This window comes from Macaca nemestrina, chromosome X, assembly GCF_043159975.1.
Source record: "Macaca nemestrina isolate mMacNem1 chromosome X, mMacNem.hap1, whole genome shotgun sequence".
In the NCBI taxonomy this organism is placed as follows: Eukaryota; Metazoa; Chordata; class Mammalia; order Primates; family Cercopithecidae; genus Macaca; species Macaca nemestrina.
Window position 1 is genome coordinate 91525783 of NC_092145.1, and position 27504 is coordinate 91553286.

The 27504-nt window shown below is 38.2% G+C and overlaps 2 long non-coding RNA genes across 5 annotated transcripts in view; one reads left to right on the plus strand and one right to left on the minus strand.

Annotated features, from left to right (window-relative positions):
• Positions 1 to 27504, minus strand: part of LOC139360882 (uncharacterized) — a 77125-nt gene that overhangs the window by 38573 nt on the left and 11048 nt on the right. The window lies entirely within an intron of this gene.
• On the plus strand, positions 536 to 27236 carry LOC112425726 (uncharacterized). 4 transcript variants are annotated; one of them, XR_011618442.1, is made up of 5 exons: positions 536 to 9967; positions 11016 to 11191; positions 11464 to 15103; positions 17457 to 17489; positions 23334 to 27236. It is a non-coding gene; the product is annotated as an uncharacterized lncRNA (long non-coding RNA). The 4 variants fall into 4 exon arrangements; XR_011618441.1 differs by having other exon boundaries at positions 17457 to 27236; XR_011618443.1 differs by having other exon boundaries at positions 536 to 4606; positions 5601 to 9967; positions 11464 to 27236.

Consider the following 27504-nt stretch of genomic DNA (forward strand, 5'->3'; position numbering starts at 1 on the left):
TCCCTTCTCAGATCTCCACCTCCATGTTGGGAGATCCGCTGCTCTCTTCAAAGCTGTCAGACAGAGTCGTTTGTGTCTGCAGAGGTTTCTGCTGTTTTTTTTATTTTTACTGTGCCCTGTCCCCAGAGGTGGAGTGTACAGAGACAGGTAGGTTTCCTTGAGCTGCTGTGAGCTCCACCCAGTTCGAGCTTCCCAGCAGCTTTGTTTACCTACTTAAGCCTCAGCAATGGCGGGCGCCCCTCCCCCAGCCTCGTTGCTGCCTTGCCGCGATATCGCAGACTGCTGTGCTAGCAATGAGGGAGGCTCCGTGGGCGTGGGACCCTCCCGGCCAGGTGTGGAATATGATCTCCTGGTGTGCCTGTTTGCTTAAAGCGCAGTATTGGGGTGGGAGTTACCCGATTTTCCAGGTGTTGTATGTCTCAGTTCCCCTGGCTAGGAAAAGGGATTCCCTTCCCCCTTGCGCTTCCCAGGTGAGGCCTGCTTCAGCTCTCGCTGGTCGGGCTGCAGCAGCTGACCAGCACCGATGGTCCGGCACTCCCCGGTGAGATGAACCCAGTACCTCAGTTGAAAATGCAGAAATCACCGGTCTTCTGTGTCGCTCGCGCTGGGAGTTGGAGACTGGAGCTGTTCCTGTTCGGCCATCTTGCTCCGCCCCCCCTTTTTTTTTTTTTTTTTAGTTTATAGAAACATAAATGATTTTTTGTATGTTGACTTTATTCTGGGACCTTGCTAAATTTACTGGTTATATCTAATAGTTTTTATAGATCTCTTTGAATTTTCTCTGTACACAATCATGTCCTCTGTGAATAACAAGTCATTACTAAGAGAATGCCAGCAACCCTTACTCATCTCTAGAAGAAAAATATTCTTATATTATATTTTTCAAGGTTCTCCAGAGAGACAGAACTAATCGAATATTCATTCTGTCTCTTGTATTATTCATTCCTGAAGAGTCTGGACCATTCATAGTCTTGTCTGGATTGGGTTTTTGTAATTTTCCATTGACCTCATTTATGGGCCATATCATCCATGACATTTGTATGTGTGTGTGTGTGTATACATATATATGTATATATATATATATATATGTACAGACAATATATTGAGAGCGAATTTATTAGGAAAATTGGATCACATGGTTATGGAGACTGAGTCCCATGAAAGGCCATCTGCAAGCGGGAGACCCTGGGGTGCTGGTAGTGTAACTCAGTCCAAGTCTGAAGATCTCAGAACCAAAGAAACTGATGGTGCAATTCTCAGTCCAAGGCCAAAAGCCTGAGATCACAGAGGGGCCCTGGAATAAGTCTTGGAGTCCAAAGGCCAGGGAGCCTGGAAAAGAACAGTATCCCAGATTCAGCAAATAGATTGACATATTCACCTTTTCTCTCTTGTAGTTATCTCTGGCCCACCAACACATTGGATGATGCCTTCCCACATTGATGGTGGATATCCCCCACTTAGTCCTCTCAGACTCACATACTCATCTCTGGAAACACCATCAAAGACAAGCCCAAATATAATATTTTATCAGGTTATTAGGTATTCCTCAGTCCTGTCAAGTTGACATCTAAAATTAACTATCACCAGCCCACTCACTGTCAACTTGGCACCCATATACGTCTCCTTAAACCATATTTAATCTGTAAGTAACACTATAACAAGGTAATAATTCCACTTAACATGATACACCTATTTTACACACAAGTAAAATACATTAGCCCTTTTCTCAGAAGAAAAGGTAAAGTTTTTTTGGTGATGTTTATTCTTCTCCTTATATACTATGACTTGAGTACTGTTATGTAAAATTAACAATACTTATATACTGATATAAATTCAGTCAATCTTATATTACATGATAAGAGAAGAGTGAAAACAAAGATATTACATAATATATGTATATATACACACAGACATATTCTTAACAAAATAGGAAATAAATTCGTATAACAATTAGTCTTCATTTTTGTAACTGGTTACATGGCCCTAGCTGGTGTTTGTAACTACTTTCTTATACTATATATTTAGTACCCGCTTTGCCTTCCGGAAGTACCTTAGCTGGTGGTGGTTCTTTATCTAGTGAGGTGACCCAAATCTTTATTCCTGAAGTCTGACCATTAGTAATCTTGCCTAAATTGGGTAGTTGTAATTTTCTATTGACCTTTATTACAGGCCGTAGTAGTACTAAGAGATGCCCTAAGGGATCTTCTGTATTCCAAACATCTCCTTAACTCCATTGTGAAGTGGTGGTACAATTTCCCCTTGGTAGTCTGGATCAATCACCCCAGCACACTGTGTAACTCATTTCTTATCCTATTATCTCAGAAGCATGAGAAGCCCGAAGTGGCTGAGCAGCAGCTTGAATGTGCAGTTCAATTGAATTATTGTTGTGTCTCATAGAGGAAGCATTCTTCTCTTTGGAATTAAGATATCTAGAGCCAGGAGAGCATAAAGTCACAGAAACAGGAAGCAAAAGTTTTGCTAGCAGGTCACTAGGGATAATAAATCATGAGTGATGTCACTCCCATTTTCACCTCTTAATTTCTGGATCCATGAATCCTGGCCATGTGAGGAATAGTAGCATACACTGGGCACTGATTTAGAGCATATAAGGCCTTCTGGAGAACCTTTCCCCAGCCCTGCAAGATACTATCACTTAGCTGGTGCTGTAATTTTGAATTCAAAAGACTCTTCCACCATTCTATTAAACCGCTTTTTCAGTATGATGAGGAGTATGGAAATACCAGTGAATTCCATGAGCATGACCCCACTGCCATACTCTTTTGGCTATGGAGTGAGTTCCTTTGTCAGAAGCAATGCTGTGTGGAACACCATCATGGTAAATAAGACATCCTATGAGTCCACATATGGTAGTTTTGGCAGAAGAATTGTGTGCAGGGAAAGCAAATCCATATCTACAGTGTCTATTCCTTTAATGACCAAACACTGTCCCTTATATTTATTGAGTAGTCCAATATAATCAGTCTGCCACCAGGTAGCTTGCTGATTATCCCAGGAAATGATCATCTAAGACGTTGATCTCTGCTGCTGTCAGATTGGGCACCCAGCAGTGACCATAGCCAGGCTGGCTTTTGTGACTGGAAGTCCATGTTGCTGAGTCCCTGCATAATCTCTTCCATCACACCATTGCCACTTTGTTCATGAACCCACTGAGCAATGATGGGGTGGCTGAGGAAAGAGGTTGACTAGTATCCACAGAGTAGGTCATTCTATCCACCTGATTATCAAAGTCCTCCTCTGCTGAGGTCATTCTTTAGTGTGCATTCACATGGGACAAAAATATCTTCATATACTTTGCCCACTCAGAGTTTTATTCACATACCTCTTTTCCAAATTCTTTGTCACCAATTTTTCAATCATGTTCTTTCCAAGTCTTTGACCATTTGGCCAAATCATTGGCTACAGCCCGTGAATTAGTATATAACCACACATTTGGCATTTCTACTTTCAAGCTAAGTGCACATTCAGGTGCACTGCCTAAATTACTGCTCACTGAGAAGATTTCCCTTTACCATTGCCATTGCAGGTTGTCGCAGAAAGTGACTATGCTGCTACAGCTCTCCACTTTTGGGTGGTGCCTACATATCATGCAGAACCATCTGTAAACCAGGTCCTAGTCCTTTCTTTCTGTGTCAGTTGATTATAGGGTACTTCCCATGAGGCCATCAGTGCAGGCTGAGAGAGAGGTGGTGTAGCAGGAGAAGGAACCATGGGTTTTTGGCGCTAGTTCTTCATATAACTTGTGTCTTCAGGATCTTCTTGGGCCTCATCACATATATACGACTTCCATTTGATGATGGAGTACTGCTGTGCCTACCCAACTCTATGATTTTGTGGGTAAAGTAACACGCAGTTCAGGATGGGAAACTCGGGTCACATGGCAACTTGGTGGTCCATAGCCAAGCATTCAGTTTCTACTAAGGCCAAGTAACAGGCCAAAAGCTATCTCTCAAAAGATTAGTATTTATCTGCAGATAATGACAGGGTCTTGCTCAAAAATCTCAGGGGGCTTTACTCTGATACACCTGTAAAGGCTTGCCAAAGACTCCAAACAGCATTTATATCTGCCATTGACACCTCAAGTACCATTGGATTCGTTGAATCTTAAAGCCCAAGAGGCAGAACAGCTTGCACAGCAGCCTGGACCTGTTGCAGAGCACTACGTTCTAAGTCCCAGTCAAAACTAGCAGCTTTTCAGGTGTCTCAGTAGATGGGACAGAGTAATACACTCACATAAGGAATATGTTTTGTCCAAAATCTAAATAGGCCCACTAGATGTTGTGCCTCTTTCTTGGTTGTAGGAGGGACCAGATGTAACAATGTATCCTTCTCTTTAAAAAGGATGTTACCACACCATTGGACCCTTAGAAGTTTCACTAAGGTAGAAGCCCCCTGAATTTTAGTTAGATTTATTTTCCATTCACATGCAAATGGTTTAGCAATAAATTCAGAGTGGCTTCTACTTCATGTTCACTAGGTCCGGTCAGCAAAATGTCATCAATATAACACAGCAGTGTGATATATTGTCAGGGGAAAAAGGCAATCAAGATATCTACAAACTAAACTGTGACACAGGGCTGGAGATAAGGTAAGACAATGAAGGCGTATTGCTGGCCTTGACGGCTGAAAGTAAATTACTTCTGGTGGGTCTTATGGGCAGGGATCAATAAAAAGGTTTTTGCCAGATCACTAGCTACATACCAAGTACCAGAAAAATGTGTTAATTTGCTCAAGAAATGAAACCACATCTGGTACAGCAGCTGCAATTGGAGTCACCCCACTTGGTTAAGCTTACAGTAACACACTGTCCTTCTCCAGGATTCATCTGTCTTCTACACAGGCCAAAAAGGAGAGTTGAATGGAGATGTGGTGGGAATCACCACCCCTGCATCACTGAAGTCCTTGATGGTGGCATCAATCTCTGCATTGCCTCCAGGATTGCAGTATTGTTTTTGCTGTACTATTTTCCTAGATAGAACCAACTCTAGTGGTTTACATTTAGCCATTTCCACTTAATAGTCCTGACTACACAGGTTAAAAACTCAGCGTGGAGATTCCGCCAGTTGCTAAATATGTATATTCCAGTTATGCATTCTGGAACTGAAGAAATGATCACAGAATGAATTCAGAAACCCACTAGACCCACTGTGAGTGGCATCTGATCTAAAACTGCATTAATCACCTAACCTCTGTAAAGCCCTACTGTAACTGGAGGGTCACAGTGATGTTTGGATCTCATGTAATGAGCATCAGTTCAGAGCCAGTGTTCACTAGTCCCTGAAAAGTATTATTATTCCTTTTTCTCCACTGCAGTTACCCAGGCAAAGCACCAAGAAGAAAAATCGGATAAAAATAAATGGTACAGATTTTTAGTAGTGTACTGGTGTCCTTCCTGGAGGGGACCTGGTCTCCCTTTCATTCAAGGTTTTCTAGGTCTGTAAACTGGCTCAAGTCTGGGAATTGATTTAGGACCCATCATTCTCTGTTTTTATTACTTGGGTTAGACTTTTATTTACTTGACTTGAAAGCTTTCTACTTATATAAAGTAAAAATTTAACAGTTTTCTATCTGTCCACTTCTAGGAACACCATGTTTAACTAGCCAATACCATAGATCCATGAAAATCAGACTCTTCTGGTTGTTGTTTTGCCTTTGCTGTCTATTATGGTAACTATGCATACCTTACCTTTGAGAGTTGAGTGCCACAACATGGCCTCTTCCACCCCAAGATCGAATTATTCCTATTACATTTAAGTTTTTTAAATGGTTGACTGAGGATCCCATGGTAAGGTCCAGCTTACAAAGAAGTGAAATCATGGAGCACTTCAGGGATACTGGGGATCCCCTCACAAATCTGTTTCACAAGGTATTGGTGAAAGGTATGTCTTCTGAACTTTCCTGGTGTAGGTTAGTAGATTTTATGTGACAAATTTACTCTAGTATTCCAGTATCCCTACAGCTTTGAGTTTTATATTTACATATTATTATATATTATTTATTACATATATGTATTATATATACATTACATATAGTTTTGAGTTTTACATTTAAGTCTTTAATCCTTGAGTTAATTATTGTACATGGTGTAAATAAGGGATCCAGTGTCAATTTTCTTTATATGGCTTGCCAGTTCTTCCAGCACTATTTATTAAATAGAAAAAATATTCCCCATTGCTTGTTTTTGTTGGGTTTGTCAAAGATCAGATAGTTGTAGGTGTGCAGTCTTATTTCTGGGTCTATGTGTCTGTTCTTATACAAGTACCATGCTGTTTTGTTCACTGTAGCCCTGTAGCATAGTTTAAAGTTGGATAGTGTGACACCTTCAGCTTTGTTCTTTTTGCAGAAAACAAAGGCATACTACGATGTTGGTTGGTGGCTCCTAGGATTGCCTTGGCTATTTGGGCTTTGTTTTTTTTTTTTTTTTGTTCCATATGAATTTTAAAATAGTTTTCTCTAGTTCTGTGAAGAATGTCAGTGGTAATTTAATGGGAATAACATTGAATTTATGAATTGCTTTGGGCAGTATGGCCATTTTAACAATATTGATTCTTCCTAACCATGAGCATGGAACGTTTTTCCATTTGCTTGTGTCATCTCTGATTTTTGTAAGAAGTGGTTTGTAATTCTTTTTGTAGGAGCTCATGATTTTCTTTCATCACTTTGTCCAGTGATACTAGGAGCAACCAACTATTATTATATTTCTTTCTTTTCTGCAAATGTTAAAAGGTATCATGTGTAGAGTCACTAATTTTGTGCCTCTTATAGACAGTGAATTAGTAGTACCAAATGGATTTATTTTGCATATCTCTATAAACAGTTTATACCATGGGCTATCATTGCATTCTGTACTATTATAAATAGAGGCCTTAGTATTTTTAAATCTAATCAGATTAAAGCCACTTCCAGATACCCAAAACCAATGAAAGAAAATGAATCTTTAAAAGTTTGTTTCTCTAGAGCCACTCCTAGTACCTAAGTCTGTGTTAAGGCTTTCCAGAAAGGCAGAACCAATGGGATATAGACAGATTATTTCTATATTTATAAATAGATATAAATCTATTTATAAATAAATAGATATATTAGATAGATAGATACATGCGAGGTTTTATTAGGGAAATTGGCTCATATGATTATGGAGCTGGAGAAATTCCATGACAGGCCATCTGCAAGTTGGAGATCCTGAAATGCTGTAGTGTGGCTTAGTCCAAGTCTGAAGGCCTCAGAACCATGAAAGCTGGTGGTGTCACTCTCAATCTAATGCCAATGGCCTGAGAACCCATGCGGCCACTGGTGTAAGTCCTGGAGTCCTAAGGCCAGCAAGCGTGAAGTTGTCCAATGATAGAAGAGGAAGAGTGTATTCTAGCTCGAGAAGACAGACATATTTACCACTTCTCAGTTTTTGTTATTTCAGGATCCCCAGCAGATTGGATGGTGCCCTCTTATATTGAGTGTGGATGTTCCTTACCTAGTCTACTCAATTCACAGGTTAATCTCCTCTGAAAACACTCTCACAGACACACTGTGAAATGTGTTTTACCAGGTTTCTAAGTATTTATCAATCCAGCCAAGTTAACACCTAAAATTAATTATCATAGATATGAATGATGAAAACTGTTAAAACTTGAATGTTGTTTTGCAATTTTTATCTAATTTAAAATACATGTTTAATATAATTCCACAGAAGATATTAATTTTTAAATGCTTTCTCTACATTAGAAACACTTTCAGCCCTTACCTCAGCTTGATAATGTTAATTTAAAGGGATTTAGATTAACAGCCACTACAGGGATTGATACTTTCTAGGAAATATCTTGGGATGCTAATGAGCTATGATGGTTAATACTGAGCGTCAACTTGATTGGATTGAAGGATGCAAAGTATTGATCCTGAGTATGTCTGTGAGGGTGTTGCCAGAGGAGATTAACATTTAAGTCAGTGGGCTGGGAAAGGCAGACCCACCCTTAATCTCGGTGGGTACCATCTAATCAGCTGCCAGCGCAGCTAGAAGATAAAGCAGGCAGGAACATGTGAAAAGACTAGACTGGCCTAGCCTCACAGCCTACATTTTTCTTCCATGCTGGATGCTTCCTGCCCTCAAACACTGGACTCCAAGTTCCTTAGTTTTGGGGCTTGGACTGGCTCTCCTTGCTCCTCAGCTTGCAGATAGCCTATTGTGGGACCTTGTGATCATGTGAGTTAATACTTAAGAAACTCCCATGTATATTCTATTATATATATATATTCTATTTTATATATATTCTATTATATACATATTCTGTTATATATATATATATTATATATATCATATATACACACACATTCTATTATATGCCCATAACTAATAGTAGATATATGTATATCAGGATCCAATTATTTTATATATACATATATATCTCCTATTAGTTCTGTCCCTCTAGAGAATCCTGACTAATACAGATTTTGGTACCAGGAGTGGTTCTACAGGAACATAATATTAAGGATGGAGTTCTTTCATTGGTTTTGGGGTTTCTAGGTTTGGCTGCTTAATATTATTATACCCCAAAACACTAAGAACTGTGCTTCTAATAGTATGGAAAACACTGATGGTCCTTGGCATAAAGTTTTTAGAGATTTATGCAAAATAAATTCACTTAACACTCTTGATTTACTGCTTGTGAGAGGCAAGGAGTTTAGTGATTCTGTACATAATACCTTTGACCATATGTGAAGCACCAAGGAATATAGTGAAGCTGGTTGGTTGCTCCTAAGTTCAGTGGACAAAGTGATGAAAGAAAATTATAAACTCAGAGATTCTAACTCCCAGGTTTAGAAGCAAATACTGAGCCTCAAATCTGCTGAGATTGCCTTGAGTGAGAGTCTCACCTCCTGTAGAGAATGAGCTGAAATTGTGGAAAACAGACACAAGCTCTCATCATGCAAATGGCTAACCTGCAATGAAAAATGCGTGTACAGCCTTGCCAAGTGTCTATTGTTAAAGTGAGGGCATTGATCGGAAAAGAACAAGACTCTGCCACTTGGAATGGGAACATGTGGGAGGACCTTGATGAAGCTGGGGACGCTAAATTTGTAAACTCTGATGAACCTTTTTTGCCAGAAGGAACAGCTTTCCCATCCGCAGTAGTGGGAACATCCCCTCCTTGACCCAAATGCTGCCATCAGCCTTTCCACTGTTGTCTGAGGAGATAAAACCTGTGCTGCCTGAGGCAACAGTGATGGCCTCCCTGAGGTGGTTGCCAGGCAAGATAATGTTGATTCTCCTCAGGAGCGACCTCCAATACCACTGTTTGATTCTAGACCTATAACTAGACTAAAGTCCCAGCAGGCCTGTATAGGTGAGTTTGAGAGTGTGACCCATGAGGTGGTGCACTACACTTGAAAAGAACTGCTTTATTTTTCTAGTTTAAATAAACAGAAATCTGGATAAAAGTCATGGGAATGGATATTAAGGGTGAGGGATAATGGTGGAAGAAACAGAGTTGGATCAGGCTGAATTTATTGAAGGGCCCACTAAGTAGGGACTCTGCATTTAATGGTGCAGCTCGAGGAGTTAGAAAAGGTTCTAATAGTTTATATGCTTGGTTAGTTGAAATATGTATTAAAAGATGGCCCACTGTGAGTGAGCTGGAAATGCCTGATCTCCCTTGGTTAAATGTAGAGGAAGGCATCAAAAGGCTTAGGGAGGGTGGAATGCTAGGGTGGATTAGTTACTTTTAACCTACTCATCCCAGTTGGGAGGGTCCAGAAAATATACCATCGACCAATACCTTGCAAAATAGATTTGTGAGGATAGCACCTGCATCTTTGAAGAACCCTGTAATTGCTCCTCTTTATATTTCAGATGTAATGGTGGGAACTACAGTCACTCAACTACAAAATTTAAATACGGTGGGAATAATTGGATCCTGACGTGGCAAGGGCAAAGTGGCAGCACTCAACCATCAAAGGCAAGGTAAGCGTAGCTATCATAATGGACAATAGAGAAAAAGCAGTAATCAGAATAGTCTGACTCATGTAGAGCTCTGGATTGGCTAATTAATCATGATGTTCCTAGAAGTGAAACTGATAGGAAGTCTATTGCATTCCTACTTAATTTATGTAAGCAGAGAACGCCTAGGTAGAATGGACAAAAGACTAATTTGAATTGTAAAAACAGAGAATCATGTCTTTTCGATCAATTTCCCAACTTGAGCCAGTTTACACGCCCAGCACCCGTTGAATGAAGGCAAGGCCAGGACCCCTTGAGGAAAGGCTCCACTACACAACCAACAAAATACGCTGTTAACCTTTCTCCCATCCTTCCACAAGGAGACCTCCAGCCTTTTACCAGAGTAACTGTGCTTTGGGGAAAGGGATCAGACATTTCAGGGACTACTGGACACTGGCTCTGAGCTGATGTTGATTCCAGGGGACCCATAACGTCATTGTGGTCCTCCAGTTAAAGTATAGGCTTATGGAGGTCAGGCAATTAATGGAGTTTTAGCTCAGGTCAGACTTACAGTGGGTCCAGTGAGTCCCCAGGCTCATCTGTGGTCATTTCTCCAGTGCCAGAATGGATAATTGGCATAGACATACTTAGCAGCTGGTAGAACCCCCACATTGGCTCCTTGACTGGTAAGATGAGGGTTATTATGGTGGGAAAGGCCAAATGGAAGCCATTAGAGCTGCCTCTACCTAGAAAAATGGTAAATCAAAAACTATATTTCATCCCTGGAGGGATTGTGGAAATTAGTGCCACCATCAAGGACTTGAAAGATGCGGGGGGTCTGATTTCCACCACGTCCCCGTTCAACTCTCCTATTTGGCCTATTGTGGAGGAAAAGTTAAATATTAAATTTGAACTCAATTGAACATGGACACAAACAATGGTCAACTTCTGGAACAGGTTGTGTGAGCTCCTTGAGGTGTTCATTTGGCACTGTTTCAGAGAAATCTATATTAGTTATTGAAAAACAGCAGACAATAGCAAAAATAAAGTTAACCTTTTTGTGTTCCTTCAGCCCCGTCACGAAGGGCCCTTGTGACTGGGCCTCGTACCAAACAACTCGTTACAGAAAGAGCTATGGTCCTAGACTACGCCGAAGTTTCACGAGACCTCGTCTGTGCATGGGGAAGTGTCTGACTCTGGAGCCCAGGTTGTTGCTTCCCAGTCTGGTGGTGAATCCTCCATAGTCTGGTGAGTGCAGTGTCCGACTCTGGAGCCCAGGCTGTTGCTTCCCATATATATATATATATATATACACACATATACACGTCTTTTCCCTTCTCTCCTGACCATTGCAATTTGCTTATTATATTAATTTGCCTATATTATTTTGCTTATTATATCATTTGCTTATTATATTATTTGCGTATTATATCTGCATTGCTGTTTACGTGAGATACAGCTTGTTTACTCTTAAAGATACTGTGTGTGTGATTTTCTCCCCTCGTGCGTTTCCCACACAGAACACCTGTACAGAAGACAGATGAATCTTAGAGAATGACAGTGGATTATCGTAAGCTTAACCAAGTAGTGACTCCAATTACAGCTGCTGTACCAGATGCAGCAAGTGGCTTCGTTTCTTGAGCATATTAACACATCTCCTGGTACCTGGTATGCAGCCATTGATTGGCAAATGCCTTTTTCTCCATTCCTGTCCACAAAGTCCACTAGAAGCAATTTACCTTCAACTAGCAAGGCCAGCAATATACCTTTACTCTCTTACCTCAGGGGTGTATCAACTCTCTGACTTTGTGTCATAATCTTATTTGGAGAGAACTTGATTGCTTTTTGCTTCCACAAGATATCACACTGGTTCATTACATTATGACACTATGCTGATTGTATCCAGTGAGCAGGAAGTAGCAAACACACTGGACTTATTGGTGAGACATTTGCATGCCAAAGGATGGGAAATAAATCTGACTAAAATTAAGAGACATTCTACCTCAGTGAAATTTCTAGGGGTCCAGTGGTGTGGGGCCTGTCAAGATATTCTTTCTAAGGTGAAGAATAAATTACTACATTTCGTCCCTCCTACAATCAAGAAAAAGTCATAGTGCCTAGTGGGTCTATTTGGATTTTAGAGGCAACACATTCCTTATTTGGGTGTGTTACTCTGACCTATTTACTGAGTGACCCAAAATGCTGCCAGTTTTGAGTGTGGTCCAGAACAGGAGAAGGCTCTGCAACAGGTCCAGGCTGTTGTGCAAGCTGGTCTGCCACTTGGGCCATATGACCCAGCAGATCGAATGGTGCTTGAGATGTCAGTGGCAGACAGGGATGATGTTTGGATCCTTTGGCAGGCCCCAGTAAGTGAATCACAGCGGAGACCTCTGGGATTTTAAAGCAAGGTCCTGTCATCTTCTTCAGATAGCTACTCTCCTTTTGAGAGACAGCTCTTGGCCTGTTACTGGGATTTGGTGGAAACTGAATGTTTGACTATGGGCCATCAAGTCACCGTGTGACCTGAACTGCCTGTCATGAACTGAGTGCTTTCTGGCCCATCTAGGTATAAAGTGCATCATGCGCAGCAGCATTCCATCATCAAATGAAAGTAGTATATATGTGATCGGGTTTGGGCAGGTCCTGAAGGCACAAATAAGTTACATGAGGAAGCGGCTCAAATGCCGATGGTCTCCACTCCTGTAACTGTGCCTTATCTCCCCCAGACTGCACTGATGGCCTCATGGGGAGATCCCTATGATCAGTTGACAGAGGAAGACAAAAGACTAGGGCCTGATTCACATATGGTTCTGCAAGATATGCAGGCACTACCCTAAAGTGGACAACTGCAGCACTGCAGCCCCTCTCTAGGACATCCCTGAAGGACAGTGGTGAAGGGAAATCTTCCCAGTGGGCAGAACTTCAAGCAGTGCACCTGGTTGTACAGTTTGCATGGAAGGAGCAATGGCCAGATGTGTGATTATAGAATGATTAATGGGCTGTAGCCAATGGTTTGGCTGGATGGTCAGGGACTTGGAAGGAGAATGATTGGAAAATGGGTGGCAAAGAAATTTGAGGAAGAGGCATGTAAATGGACCACTCCGAATGGTCAAAAACGTTGAAGATATTTGTATCCCATGTGACTACTCACTAACGGGTGACCTCAGCAGAGGAGGATTTTAATAATAAAGTGGATAGGATGACCTGTTCTGTGGATACCACTCAGTCTCTTTTCCCCAGCCACCCCTGCCATAGCCCAACGGGCCGATGAAAAAAGTGGCCATGATGTCAGGGATGGAGGTTACACATGGGCTCAGCAACATGCACTTCCACTCATCAAGGCTGACCTGGCTACAGCCACTGCTGAGTGCCCACTTTGCCAGCAGCAGAGACCAATACTGAAACTTCTGTATGGCACTACTCCTCAGAGTGATCAGCCAGCTACCTGATGGCACGAGGTTTCCATTGTGGAAAGGGCAGAGGTTTGTCCTCACTGGAATAGACACTCCAGGTATGGGTCTGCCTATCCTGCATGCAATGCTTCTGCCAAGACTACCATCTATGGACTCATGGAATGCCTTATCGATCGTCATGGTACTCCACACAGCATTGCCTCTGACCAAGACACTCACTTTATGGCTAAAGAAGTGCAGCAGTGGGCTCCTGCTCATGAAATTCACTGGCCTTACCATGTTCCCCATAATGAGACTGGATTGGTGGAATGACCTTTTGAAGTCACAATTATAAATGCCAACTAGGTGACAATACTTTGCAGGGCTGGGGCAGAGTTCTCCAGAAAGCCATGTATGCTCTGAAATAGCATCCAATATATGGTGCTGTTTCTCCCATAGCCAGGATTCACGGGTCCAGGAATCAAGGGATGGAAGTGGAAGTGGCACGACTCACCATCATTCCTAGTGATCTACTAGCAAATTTTTTGCTTCCTATTCCTGTGACATTACTTTCTGCTGGCCTAGAGGTCTTAGTTCCAGAGGGAGGAAGGCTACCACTAGGAGACATAATGATTCCATTAAACTGGAAGTTAAGATTGCCACATGGACACTTTGGGCTCCTCCTGCTTTTAAGTCAACAGGCCCAGAAGGGAGTTAAAGTGTTGGCTGGGGTGATTGACCCAGATTATCAAGATGAAATCAGTCTACTATTCCACAACAGAGGTAAAAAAGAGTATGAATGGAATACAGGAGATTCAGTAGGGTGTTTTTTTAGTATTACCATGCCCTGTGACTAAGGTCAATGGGAAAATACAACAGCCCAATCCAAGCACAAATACAAATGGCCCATACCCTTCAAGAATAAAGATTTGGGTCACTCCATCAGTGGGAAAAACAAAACAAAACAAAACAAAACCAAAAAAAAAAAAACACAAAAAAACATGACCCGCTGAGATGCTTGCTGAAGGAAAAGGGAATACAGAATGTGTGGTAGAAGAAGGTAGTCATCAATACCAGCTATGACCACGTGACCAGCTGCAGAAACGAGACTGTAGTTGTCATGAGTATTTTCTCCTTCTTTTGTTAAAAACATGTTTGTACATGTATGCACTTGTACTAAAAAAACTTCATTTTACTTCCTTTTTCTTTATCATATGACAAGATTTATTGACTTCGTATCAACATTTAAGTATTATTAACTTTACGTGATAGTAGTTGTGTTGGGGATTGGTGAGTTTCCAGTTATACAAAGGATAGTTTTATTATGTTAGGCGTAATTATGACCTCATTATTGTCTTTATTTGAGGGTCTCAGGAGATGTGTATGGGTTCAAGTTGACAAGGGGTGGACTTGTGATGATTATACTGAGTTTCAACTTGATTTAATTGAAGGATACAAAATAATGACCCTGGGTGTGTCTGTGAGAGTGTTACCAAAGGAGATTAAAATTTGAGTCAGTGGGCTGGGAAAGGCAAACCCACCCATAATCTTGGTGGGTACCATCTAATCAGCTGCCAGTGTGGCTAGAAGATAAAACAGGCACAAACATGTGAAAATACTAGCCTAGCCTCACAACCTACATTTTTCTCCCATGCTGGATGCTTCCTGCCCTCAAACATCGGACTCCAGGTTCTTCAGTATTGGGACTCCGACTGGCTCTCCTTGCTTCTCAGCTTGCAGATGGCCTATTGTGGGAGCTTGTGATCATGTGAGTTAAGGTTTAATAAACTATATCTATATAAAACTCTGTGTGTGTGTGTGTGTGTGTGTGTGTGTGTGTATATATATATATATATAATTAGTTGTATCCCTCTAGAGAACCCTGAGTAACAAATGTGTTTCCAGCATTTTACAGACATAAGGCAAATCATATTTATCACTTTTTTCTGTTGTTACAACAAACTCAAACTGGCTTAAGTCATGTGTCATGATAATGTAAATTAAAATTTGTAAATCCAAAGAGAATTTTTAGTAACATTGGTAATATTACTCAGTGTACTTACTTCTATTTTACAAATTTACAGGTAACATTGTATGCTTTTATTGTGTACAACATAGTTTTTAAGTAAATGTAAATTGTAGAATGATAAAATATATCCGATTAATGAATGATTTTATATTTTGACTATTGTGATAGTGCTAGAATAAACATGAGATGGCAGCTATTTACTTGACCCACTGATTTTAATTCATTTCAATATATACCTAGTAGTGGGATTGCTGGACAACATGGCAGTTTTATTTTTAATTATTTGAGAGACATTCATACTGTATGAGTCCTCTTTGCTCCGCATTCTCATTAGCACGTTTATATTGTCTATTTGATAATGATCCTTATAACTGGGATGAGGTGATACTAACTGAGGTTTTTATTTGCATTTCTCAGATGATTAGTGATGTTGAATATTTTTTTTGACATACCTGTTCTTCATTTGTATGTCTTTTGTTGAAAAATTTCTATTCAGATATTTTTAAATTTTTGCATCAAGTTATTTACTTGTTTGTTTTTTCCTATTGAGTTATTTGAGTTCCTTGTATATTCTGGATATTATTACATTGTTGGATAAATTGTTTGCAAACATTTTTTCTTATTTGGTAGGTTGTCTCTTCACCCTTTTGATTGATTCTTTTGTTATACAGAAGCTTTTTATTTTGATATGGTTCCATTTGTCTATTTTTGCATTTGTTACCTGTGCTTTTGAGGTTTTATGAAAAAGAAATTGCCCATACAAAAATCATAAAGCATTTCCCCTATGTTTTCTTCTGGAAGTTTCATAGTTTTAGATCTTACATTTAAGTCTTCAATACATTCTGAGTTACTTTTTGTAGATTCTGAAATATAATGGTTTAATTTTATTCTTCTCTATGTAGATATCTAGTTTTCTCAACACCATTTGTTGAAGAGACTGTCTTTTCCCCATAACATGTTCTTGATATCTTTGTCAAACATCGGTTGGTGTAAACTGTGTGGATTTATTTCTGTTCTCTCTATTCTTTTCCACTTGTCCATATGCCTTATTTTATGTCAATACAATGCTCTTTGCTTTGCTGTGTTTTTGCAGTACACTGTGAAGTCAGGTTGTAGTATAAGGATGTTAACTTTTTGGTTGTTATTAAAATTGATTTGGCAATTTAAGGACTTTTGTGGTTTCATATTAATTTTAGAAGATTGTTATCTATTTCTGTGAAGAATGGTATTGGTGTTTAGATAGGGATTCATTAAATCTGTAAATCTTTTTAGGTAGTGTGAGCATTTTAACAATATTAGTTCTTCCAATGCATGAACATAAGATATAAATTTATTTGTGTATTTTTCAGTTTTTTTCATCAGTGTTGTAGAGTTTTAACTGCAGCAATATTTAACCTCCTTGGTTAAACTTATTCCTAGGCATTTTGCTTTATTGTATTTGTAAATTGGAATTATTTATTTATTTATTTTCAGATAGTTTGCTATAAGCATATAGAAATTCTACTAATTTTTGTATGTTGATTTTATAATCTGCAAATTTACTGAATTTATTTATTGGTCTAACAGCTCTTCAGTGAATTGTTTAGGATGTTTTATGTGTAAGGTCATATCATCAGCAAACAATGATAATTTAATTCTTCTTCGCAATTTGAATGCCTCTTTATGCTTGCCTAATTACTCTGCTTAGGACTTCTAGCATTATATTAAATACAAGTATTGAAAGTGGAAATCCTTGCCTTGTTCCTCTTCTTAGAGGAAAGGATTTCAACTTTTCCCCATTCAGTATGAAATTTACTGTCAATTTGTAGTATATGGCCTTCACATTATGTTCATGTACATTTCTTCTATACATAATATGTTGAGTAATTTTTTTATCATGAAGAAGGATGAATGTTGTCAAATGCTTTTTCTGCATCTATTGGCATGATCATATAATTTTTGTCCTTTATTATTTTAATATGATATATCACATTTATTGATTCATGCATGTTGGACATCCTTGTATCCCTGGAAGGAATCTTACTTGATTATGGTGATGATCTTTTTATGTGTTGTGGAGTTTAGTTTGTTATTTTTTAATTTTTTATTTTAGGTTTAGAAGTACATGAACCGGTTTCCTATATAGGTAAGTTCATGTCATGGGTGTATCCTATAAGGATTATTTTATTACCCCGGTACTAAGTCTAGTGCCCAGTGTTTATTTTTCCTAATTCTCTCCCTCCTCCTTCAAGTAAGCCCTAGTATCTGTTGTTCCCCTCTTTGGGTTCTTACATTCTCATTATTTACCTCTCACTTATAATTGGAATCACGTGGTATTTGGTTTTCTGTTTCTGGATTACTTTGCTAAAAATCATGGCCTCCAGCTCCATTCCTCTTCCTGCGAAGGAAATTATTTCATTGTTTTTATGGCTGCATAGTATTTCATGGTGTATATGTAACACATTTTCTTTATCTGGTCTACAAGAGATGGGCATTTAAGTTGCATCCGTGTCTTTACTATTGTGAATAGTACTGCAATGGCAAGTAATAGTTCTGGTTTCAGCTTTTTGAGAAATTGCCATGCTGCTCTCTACAATGGCTGACTCCCACTAAGAGTGTATACACATTTCTGTTTCTCTGCAAACTCACTAGAATCTGTTTTTTTTTTGTTTTTTTCTTTTTGACTTTTTACTAATAGCCATTCTGATGAGATTGAGTGCGTTCAGGGTGGTATGGCCACTGACAGCACTAGATAGCTCATCAAGACAGAAAATCAACAAATAAGCAATGGATTTAAACTGTACCTTAGAACAAATAGACTTAACAGATATTTACAGAACATTACAGCCACCTACTACAGAATATACATTCCATTCAGCAGCACATGGAACATTCTCTAAGATAGACCATATTATGGGCCACAAAATAAGTCTCAATACATTTAAGAAAATTAAAATTAAAACTATATCAAGTACTCTTTCAGACACCAGTGGAATAAAACTGAAAATCAACTCCAAAAGGAACACTCAAAACCATGAAAATACATGAAAATTAAATAACCTGCTCCTGAATGATCATTGGGTTAATAATGAAATTAAGATGGAAATTAAAAAATTGTTAGAACTGAATGATAATAGTGACACAACCAATCAAAAGCTCTGGGATACAGCAAACGTGGTATGAAGAGGAAAGTTCATAGCCTTAAATGCCTATATCAAAAATTCCGAAAGAGCACACATAGGCAATCTACAGTACCACTCAAGGAACTAGACAAACAGGAACAAATCAAATCGAAACCCAGCAGAAGGAAAGAAATAACAAAGATCAGAGCAGAACTAAATGAAATTGGAATGAACTAAATGAAATGAAATTCCAATTTCATTTAAAATATACAAAAAACAAAACCAAAAGCTGGTTCCTTGGAAAGATAAATGAAATTGATAGATCATTAGTGAGATTAACCAAGAAGAGAGAAGGCCCAAATAAGCTCAATTAGAAGTGAAAATGGAAATATTACAACTGATACCACAAAAATACAAAGATCCTTAAAAGCTACTATGGACACCTTTATGCACACAAACTAGAAAATATAGAAGATATGCATAAATCCTGGTAATATGCTACCCTCCTAGATTAAACCAGGAAGAAATAGAATCTCTGAACTGACCAATAACAAGCAGTAAGATTGAAATGGTAATAAAAACACACCAACAAAAAAGTCCAGGACCAGACAGATTCACAACTGAATTCTATCAGACATTCAAAGAAGAATTGGTAGCAATTCTATTGACACTATTCCAAAAGATAAAGAGGAAATTCTCCCTCAATCATTCTATGAAGCCAATATCACCCTAATACCAAAACCAGGAAATGACATAACAGAAAAATAAAACTACAGATCAATATACATGATGAACATAGATGCAAACATTCTCAACAAAATATAGCTAACCAAATCCAACAGCATATCAAAAAGATAATCCACCACGATCAAGTTGGTTTCATACCAGGGATGCAGGGATGATTTAACATACAGTAGTTAATAAATGTGATAAACCATATAAACATAATTACACAGAAAAATCATATGATCATCTCAATAGATGAAGAAAAAACATTTGACAAAATTCAGCATCCGTTTATAATTAAAACGCTCAGCAAAATCAGCATTGAAAGGACATACTTGAAGGTAATATAACCCATCTATGACAAACCCACAGCCGACATTATACTGAACAAAGAAAAGTTGAAAGCATTCCCCCTGAGAATTGGATCAAGACAAGGATACCCACTTTTACCACTTCTATTCAACAGAGTACTGGAAATTCTAGCCAGAGCAGTCAGACAAGAGAAAGAAATAAAGGGCATCCAAATCAGTAAAGAGGACGTCAACCTGTCACTGTTCGCTGATGATATTATCATATACCTAGAAAATCCTAAAGACTCATCCAAAAAGCTCCAAGAACTGATAAATGAATTTATCCAAGTTTCTGGATACAAAATTAATGTATACAAATCAGTAGCACTGCTATACAGCAACAGCTACCAAAGTGAGAATCAAATCAAGAACTCAATCTATTTTACAATAGCTGCAAAAAAATAAAGAAAAGAAAATACTTAGAAATATACCTAACCCAGAAGGTGAAAGACCTCTACAAGGAAAACTATACAACACTGCTGAAAGAAATCATAGAGAACACAAACAAATGAAAACACGTCCCATGTTCATGGATGGGAAGAATTAATATTATGAAAATAACCATACTTCCAAAAGCAGTCTACAAATTCCATTAAACTCCCACCAAAATACGACCATCATTCTTCACGGAACTAGAAAACTCAATCCTAAAATTCATATGGAACCAAAAAAGAGCCTGCACAGCCAAAGCAAGACAAAGAAAAAAATCTTGAGGCATCACATTACGATTCAAATTATAGTACAAGTCTGTAGTCACCAAAACAGCATGGTACTGGTAGAAAAATAGGCAGATGCACCAATGGAACAAAATAGAAAACCCAGAAATATAGCCAAATATATACAACCAACAGATCTTTGACAAAGCAAACAAAAACATAAAGTGAGACAGGACACCCTATTTGACAAATGGTGCTGGTGTAATTGGCAAGTCTCATGTAGAAAAATAAAACTGGATCCTCCTGTCACCTTATAAAAAAATCAACTCAAGATGGATTGAAGACTTAAAAGTAAGACCTAAAACCATAAAAATTCTAGAAGATAACATTGAAAAAACCCTTCTAGACATTAGGTTAGACAAAGACTTCATGACCAAGAACACCAAAGCAAATGCAACACAAACAAACATAAATAGATGGGATTTAATTAAACTTAAAAGCTTTGGCACAGCTAAAGAAATAATCAACAAAGTAAACAGACAACCCTCAGAGTGGAGGAAATCTTTGCAAACTATGCATCTGACAAAGGACGAACATCCAGAATCTATAAGGAGCTCAAACAAATCAGCAAGAAAAAAAAAATTTCATCAAAAAGTGTGCTAAGGACATAAATAGACAATTATCAAAAGAAGATATACAAATGGCCAACAAACATATTCAAAAAATGCTCAACATCACTGATTATCAGGGAAATGCAAATCAAAACCACAATGCCATACCACCTAATTCCTTCAAGAATGGGCATAAAAAAAATTAAATGTTGACATGGATGTAGTGAAAAGGGAACACTTTTACACTGCTGGTGGGAATGTAAACTAGTAAAACCACTGTGGAAAACAGTGTGAAGACTCCTTAAAAAATTATAAGTAGAGATACAATTTGATCCAGCAATCCCACTCCTGGGTATCTATCCAGAGGAAAAGAAGTCACTTTTCAAAAAAGATACTTTCACATGCATGTTTATAGCAGCACATTTCTAAATTGTAAAAATATAGAACCAATCCAAATGCCCATCAATCAATGAATAAATGAAGAAAATGTGTATATGTATTTATATAAAATATAATATACACACACACACACACATACACATACACACCATGGAATACTACTCAGCCATAAAAAGAATGAAATAATGGCATTAGCAGCAACTTGGAGACCATTATTCTCAGTGAAGTAGCTCAGGAACGGAGAACCAAACATTGATCTCATTCATAAGTGGAAACTAAGCTTTGAGGACACAAAGCCATAAGAATGATACAATGGTCTTTGGGGACTCAGGGAAAAGGGTGAGAAGGCTAAAAGACTACACACTGGGCACAATGTTCACTACTTGGTTGATGGGTGCACCAAAATCTCAGAAATCACCAGTAAATAACTTATTCTTGTATCCAAACACCACCTGTTTCCCAAAAACGATTGAGATTAAAAATAAATAAGTAAAATTTCATTAACTGGCCTTTTAGTGGTTAAAAAAAAAATAGCCATTCTGACTAGTATGAGATGGCATATCATTGTGGTTTTGATTTGTGTTTTTCTAATGATTAGTGATATTGAGCTTTTTTTTTTCACATGCTTGTTGGTCACATGTATGTCCTTTTTGAAACTGTCTTTTGATCACTTTTTAATGGGGTTCTGTGTTTTTTTCTTGTAAACGTGTTTGTTTACATACATGTTTGCAAATGTTTTATGCATAGTTTGCAAAAGTTTGCATAGTTTGCAAATGCTTTATCAGATTCTGTAGGTTGTCTGTTTACTCTGCTGATACTCTTCTCCGAAGAAGCCCTTTACTTAAAATAGATCCCATTTTTCTGCTTTTGCCGCAATTGGTGTCTTAGTCATGAAATATGTACTAGCGCCTATGTCCAGAATAGCATTGCCTAGGTTGTATTCCAAAGTTTTTATACTTTTGGATTTTACATGTAAGTCTTTTATCCATCTTGAGTTTAATTTTGTATATGGTATAAGGAAGGGGCCAAATTTCAATTTTCTGCATATGGCTAACCAGTCATCCCAGCACCATTTATTGAATAGAGTCATTTCCCCATTGCTTCTTTTTGTCATCTTTGTCAAAGATCAGGTGGTTGCAGGTGTGGTCTTATTTCTCGGCTCTCTGTTCTGTTTCATTGGTCTATGTGTCTGTTTCTGTACCAGTACCATGCTGTTTTGGCTAGTGTAGCGCCATAGTATAATTTGAAGTTAGGTAATGTGATACCTCCAGCTTTGTTCTATTTGCTTAAGATTGCCTTGGCTACTTGAGCTTTTTTGGTTCCATATGAATTTTAAAATAGTTTTTTTTCTAGTTCTGTGAAGAATGTCATTTGTAGTTTGATAGGAATAGCATTGAATCTGTAAATAGCATTGGGCAGTTAGGCAATTTTAATATTGATTTTTCCTGTCCATGAGCATGAAATATTTTTCCATTTGCTTGTGTCATCTCTTATTTCTTTGTAGAAGACAGAAAAAAGAGTGAAGCTAGCATATCTGGTGAAAGAAATATCTAAGTAGCAAAGCATTCAGTCTGCTGTATGGCTACTTTTAACTGCTTATATAAAATAAGAGAGGAAGGAGATAATATAAAAACAGAATTTATAATTTTAAAAGAAAGCATAGTAGAAAGAATTAGAAAATTTGCAGCCTAGTCATATGGTGGAGAATGAAAGAGCATTTTTAGTAGAGGAAACCAAGAGTGTAACCAAGTGACCTATTGATAAGATTAGTGTTGATAGAATAAAGCCAGGGGCTATTCATCAGAATAGTGGCCGAAAACCCTAAGGTATTTCAGAGATATGTGATGTGGCCCCTCCCATCACAGGCCCAGAGCTCTAGGAGGGCAGAATTTATTTAGGGGATGGGTCCCTGCTTTTAGTTGCCTCAGGTGTCTGCTCCCAGCATTTCAGAAGTGCAGCAGTGTTCAGCCACCCCAGCTATGGCTCAAATGGCCTCAGGTGGTGTGGCCTGCTACTCTGGAAGGTGCAAGTCATAAACTTTGGCAGCATCTATGTGGTGCTAATACTGAAGATATGCAGAATGCAAAAACTGTCGGGGGATGAATTTCTTCATTTCGATTTCAAAGGATGTCACAGACAGCCTGAGGAGCAAGGAAGAGATGTCACAAAAGCAAAGACACCACAGAGAGCCTTCACCAAGTCAGTGCCTAGGGCATCTATGGGAGCAAGGCCATTGCAGAGAGTCCGCACGAGGATAATGCCTAATAGAGGCTTGGGAGCAGCACCACCACAAAGACCCCAGAATTACGGAGCTATTAATGTACAAAGCCAACTCAGGAGAGCTTAATTGTGGGGTGAGTCCTGCAACATGGTTTGTGTGGGGCTTCCTTAAGGCCTTGAGGTCACAACACCCACACCAGTGTGCACAGGATATATGTGTGAGGTCAAAGGAAATTATTCTTTGGCTTTAAGACTGAATATGTTTTTTTCCTTTTGGGGTTTGGACTTACTTGAGACTTGTAACTATTTTCACTTTGCCCATTTTCCTTTTTGGAATAGGAATATGTCATATGTCTGTCCCACCATTTTATTTTTGAAATAGATAACTTGTTTAATTTCACAGGCTAACAATTGGAAGAAATTTGCCTCAAGATGAATTGTGAATTGAGTCTCACTCATACCTGATTCAGATGAGACTCTGAACTTAGGATTTTTGAGTTGGTGCTAGAAAGAGTTAAGACTTTGGGGCTATTGATACAGAATGAGTGTATTTTGCATGTGAGAAGGACATAAATATTGAGGGATGGGATAGAACGCAATGGCTTAAATGTGTCACAAATATCCTGTGATGGAAACTTGACCCTCACATCCATATATTGATTGGAGGTAGATCCTTTGGGAAGTAATTAGTATTAAATACAGTTGTCAGGGTGAGGCCTTCATGATGGAACTGGTGCCTTTGTGAAAACAGAAAGAGAAACTGAACTGATATAGACATTCTTGCTCTCTTTCCATGTGATGCCCTTCACCATATCACAACACAGCTGGAAGACCCTCACCAGATATCAGCACCATGGCTCTTGGAGTTCCCAGCCTCTAGAACCATAAGCTAAATGAACTTATTTTCTTTGTAAATTACCAAGTCATAGGTATTCAGTTATAGCATAGAAAATTTACTGACAACCATTTAATATAATACTTCATGTGTTGTTTATTAATGTCTTATCAAGTAGAGAGACTTTCCTGATATTCTAAGCTTGCTAAGGGATTTTATAATGAATGGACACTGTATTTTGTCTTATGTCTTCTCTGCATCTATTAAGATGCTCTTTAATATTTTTGCTGTGTAGTATTAAGGTGTTGTGTTTTATTAATTAAATTTGAGGCAATTAATGCAACCATTCATATATACTCTTACATTTAATTCCCTCTATATACTGATGTGTTATTTTCTTTAAACACTGTTGTATTTTGTTAAAGATTGCTGCATCTCTATTAATGAAGGATATTGACGTGTAGTTCTTCTTCTTTGACATGCCTTAGTCTGGCTTTTGTGTCAGGATATTGGCCTCATAAAAAGAGTTAAGAAATATTCTGTACTCATGTATTTCTGAAAAAAGTTTGTTGAGTAATGGAATTGTTTTTTTACATATTTCATAAAAGCTACCAGTGAAAACATACAGTCTCTGACTTTTCTTTGGGCTGAGATTTTTAATATCTAAGAAAATGTCTGTTTTATCTCTGTTATTATTTTATGTTAATTCCTGAGTCATTTGGGGTACAGTAGTAATTTTGTAGAAGTTAGCCTATTTTATCAAAGTTGTTTAGTTTATTGGCATAAAGTTGCCCATAGTATTTATTCCCTTACACTTTTAATTTCTGAAGGGCCCATGGTAATATCTCCTTTGATTTCTAACTTTCATAATTTCTTTATTTTTCTTCTTAGTCTAGCTAATGTATTGTCAAATTTGTAGATATTTTCAAAGAGCCTACTTTAAGTTTGATCAGTTTCAATGTTTCTATGATCTCTATTTAATAATTTTTTGGAGTAATTTATGTAATTTTCTTTTTTTGCTTGCTTTTTGTTGGTTTCCTCTATTTTCCATAATTTTTATGTTAATGCTTAGATTTTTTTATCTCATTTAAAAAATAAGTTTAACTTATATGTAGGATACAGGGGCTACATATAAAGGTTTGTGACATAAGTGTATTGTACCCAGGTAGTGAGCATAGTACACAATAGGTAGTTTTTCAACCCACATCCCCTTTCCTCTATCCCACTTCTAGTAGTCTACAATGTCTATTTTTCTCATGTTTATGTACATGCGTGCTTTATCTGTAACTTTCACTTATAAATGAGAACATGTAGTGTTTAGTTTTCTGCACCTGTGTTAGTTTGCTTATGGCTTCTACCTCCATCTGTGTTGCTGCAAATGACATGATTTCATTTGTTGTTACTGATGCATAATATTCCATGGTGCATGTGTACCACATTTGCTTTATTCAACTGAACACTGATGGACACCTAGGTTCATCCCATGTCTCTGCTATTGTGGATAGTGTAGCAATCAAGGTACAAGTACATGTGTCCTTTTGGTGTAATGATTTATTTTTCTTTGGGTATATACTTAGTAATGGAATTTCTGGATCAAATGATAATTCTGTTTTAATTTTCTTGAGAAATCTCCAAACTGCTATCCAAAGTGTCTGAACTAATTTACATTGTCACCAACAGTGTAAAAGCATTTCATTTCATATCCAGCTTCGTGAACATCTTGTTGCTTTTTGACTTTTTCTAATGGCCATTTGACTGGTGTGAGACGGTGTCTCATTTTGGTTTTTATTTGCATTTCTCTGATGATTAGTGATATTGAGAATTTTTTGATAAGTTTTTAGCTGCTTGTATGTCTTCTTTTGAGAAGTGTCTGTTCATGTCAACTTCAATTTTTAATGGAGTTGTTTGTCTTTTCTTGTTGATCTGTTATCTGTAGATTCTGGGCAATAGGCCTTTGTAGGAATGCATAGTTTGTGAATATTTCCTTTCATTCTCTATGTTGTCTATTTACTCTGGATAGTTTCTTTTGCTGTGTAGAAGCCCTTTAATTTAATTAGTTCTCACTTGTCTGTTTTCTGTTTTTGATGCAATTGCTTTTGGGGGCTTGGGCAAAATTTTTTTGTCAAAGCCTATTTTGTTTTTTAATTTTAAATTTCATTTTAAATATGTGGGTACAGGTGCAGGTTGTTACATGGGTATATTGTGTAATATCATCTATTTTTAGTCAGTTTTATAGAATCTGCAAATTTTTCTTGTTTTTTTCATCAACTTTTAAGTTACAGGGTACATGTGCCATGGTGGTCTGCTGCACAGATCAACTCATCACCTAGGTATTAATCCCAGCACCCACTAGCTATTCTTCCTGATGCAATTCATCCCCCCAACACCCAACAGGCCCCAGTGTGTGTTGTTCCCCCTGTGTGTTCATGTGTTCTCATCATTCAGTTCCCACTTATAAGTGGGAACATGTGGTGTCTGGTTTTCTGTTCCTGGATTAGTTTGCTGAGGATAAAACTTCTAGCTCCATCCATGTCCCTGCAAAGGACATGATTTCATTACTTTTTATGGCTATATAGTATTCCATAGTGTATATGTACATCATGTTCTTTAGCCAGTCTCTCGTTGATGGACATTTGGGTTGAGTCCATGTCTTTGCTATTGGGAATAGTGCTGAAATGAACATACATGCATGTATCTTCATAATAGAATGATTTATATTCCTTTATGTATATACTCAGTAATGGATTGCTGGGTCAAATGGTATTTCTGCTTCTAGATCTATCTTCCATAATGTTTGAAAAAATTCATACTGTCACCAACAGTGTAAAAGTATTACTTTTTCTCTGCAGCCTCGCCAGCATCTGTGGTTTCTTGACTTTTTGATAACTACCATTCTGACTGGCAGGAGGTAGTATCTCATTGTGGTTTTGATTGGCATTTCTCTAATGATCAGTGATGCTGAGCTTTTTTTCACATTTGTTGGCCACATGAACATCTTCTTTTTTTTTTTCTTTTTTTTTTTGATATGGAGTCTCGCTTTGTCGCCCAGGCTGGAGTGCAGTGGCGCGATCTCGGCTCACTGCAAGCTCCGCCTCCTGGGTTCATGCCATTCTCCTGCCTCAGCCTTCAGAGTAGCTGGGACTACAGGCACCCGCCACCACGCCTGGCTAATTTTTTGTATTTTTAGTAGAGACGAGGTTTCACGGTGTTAGTCAGGATGATCTCGTTCTCCTGACCTCGTG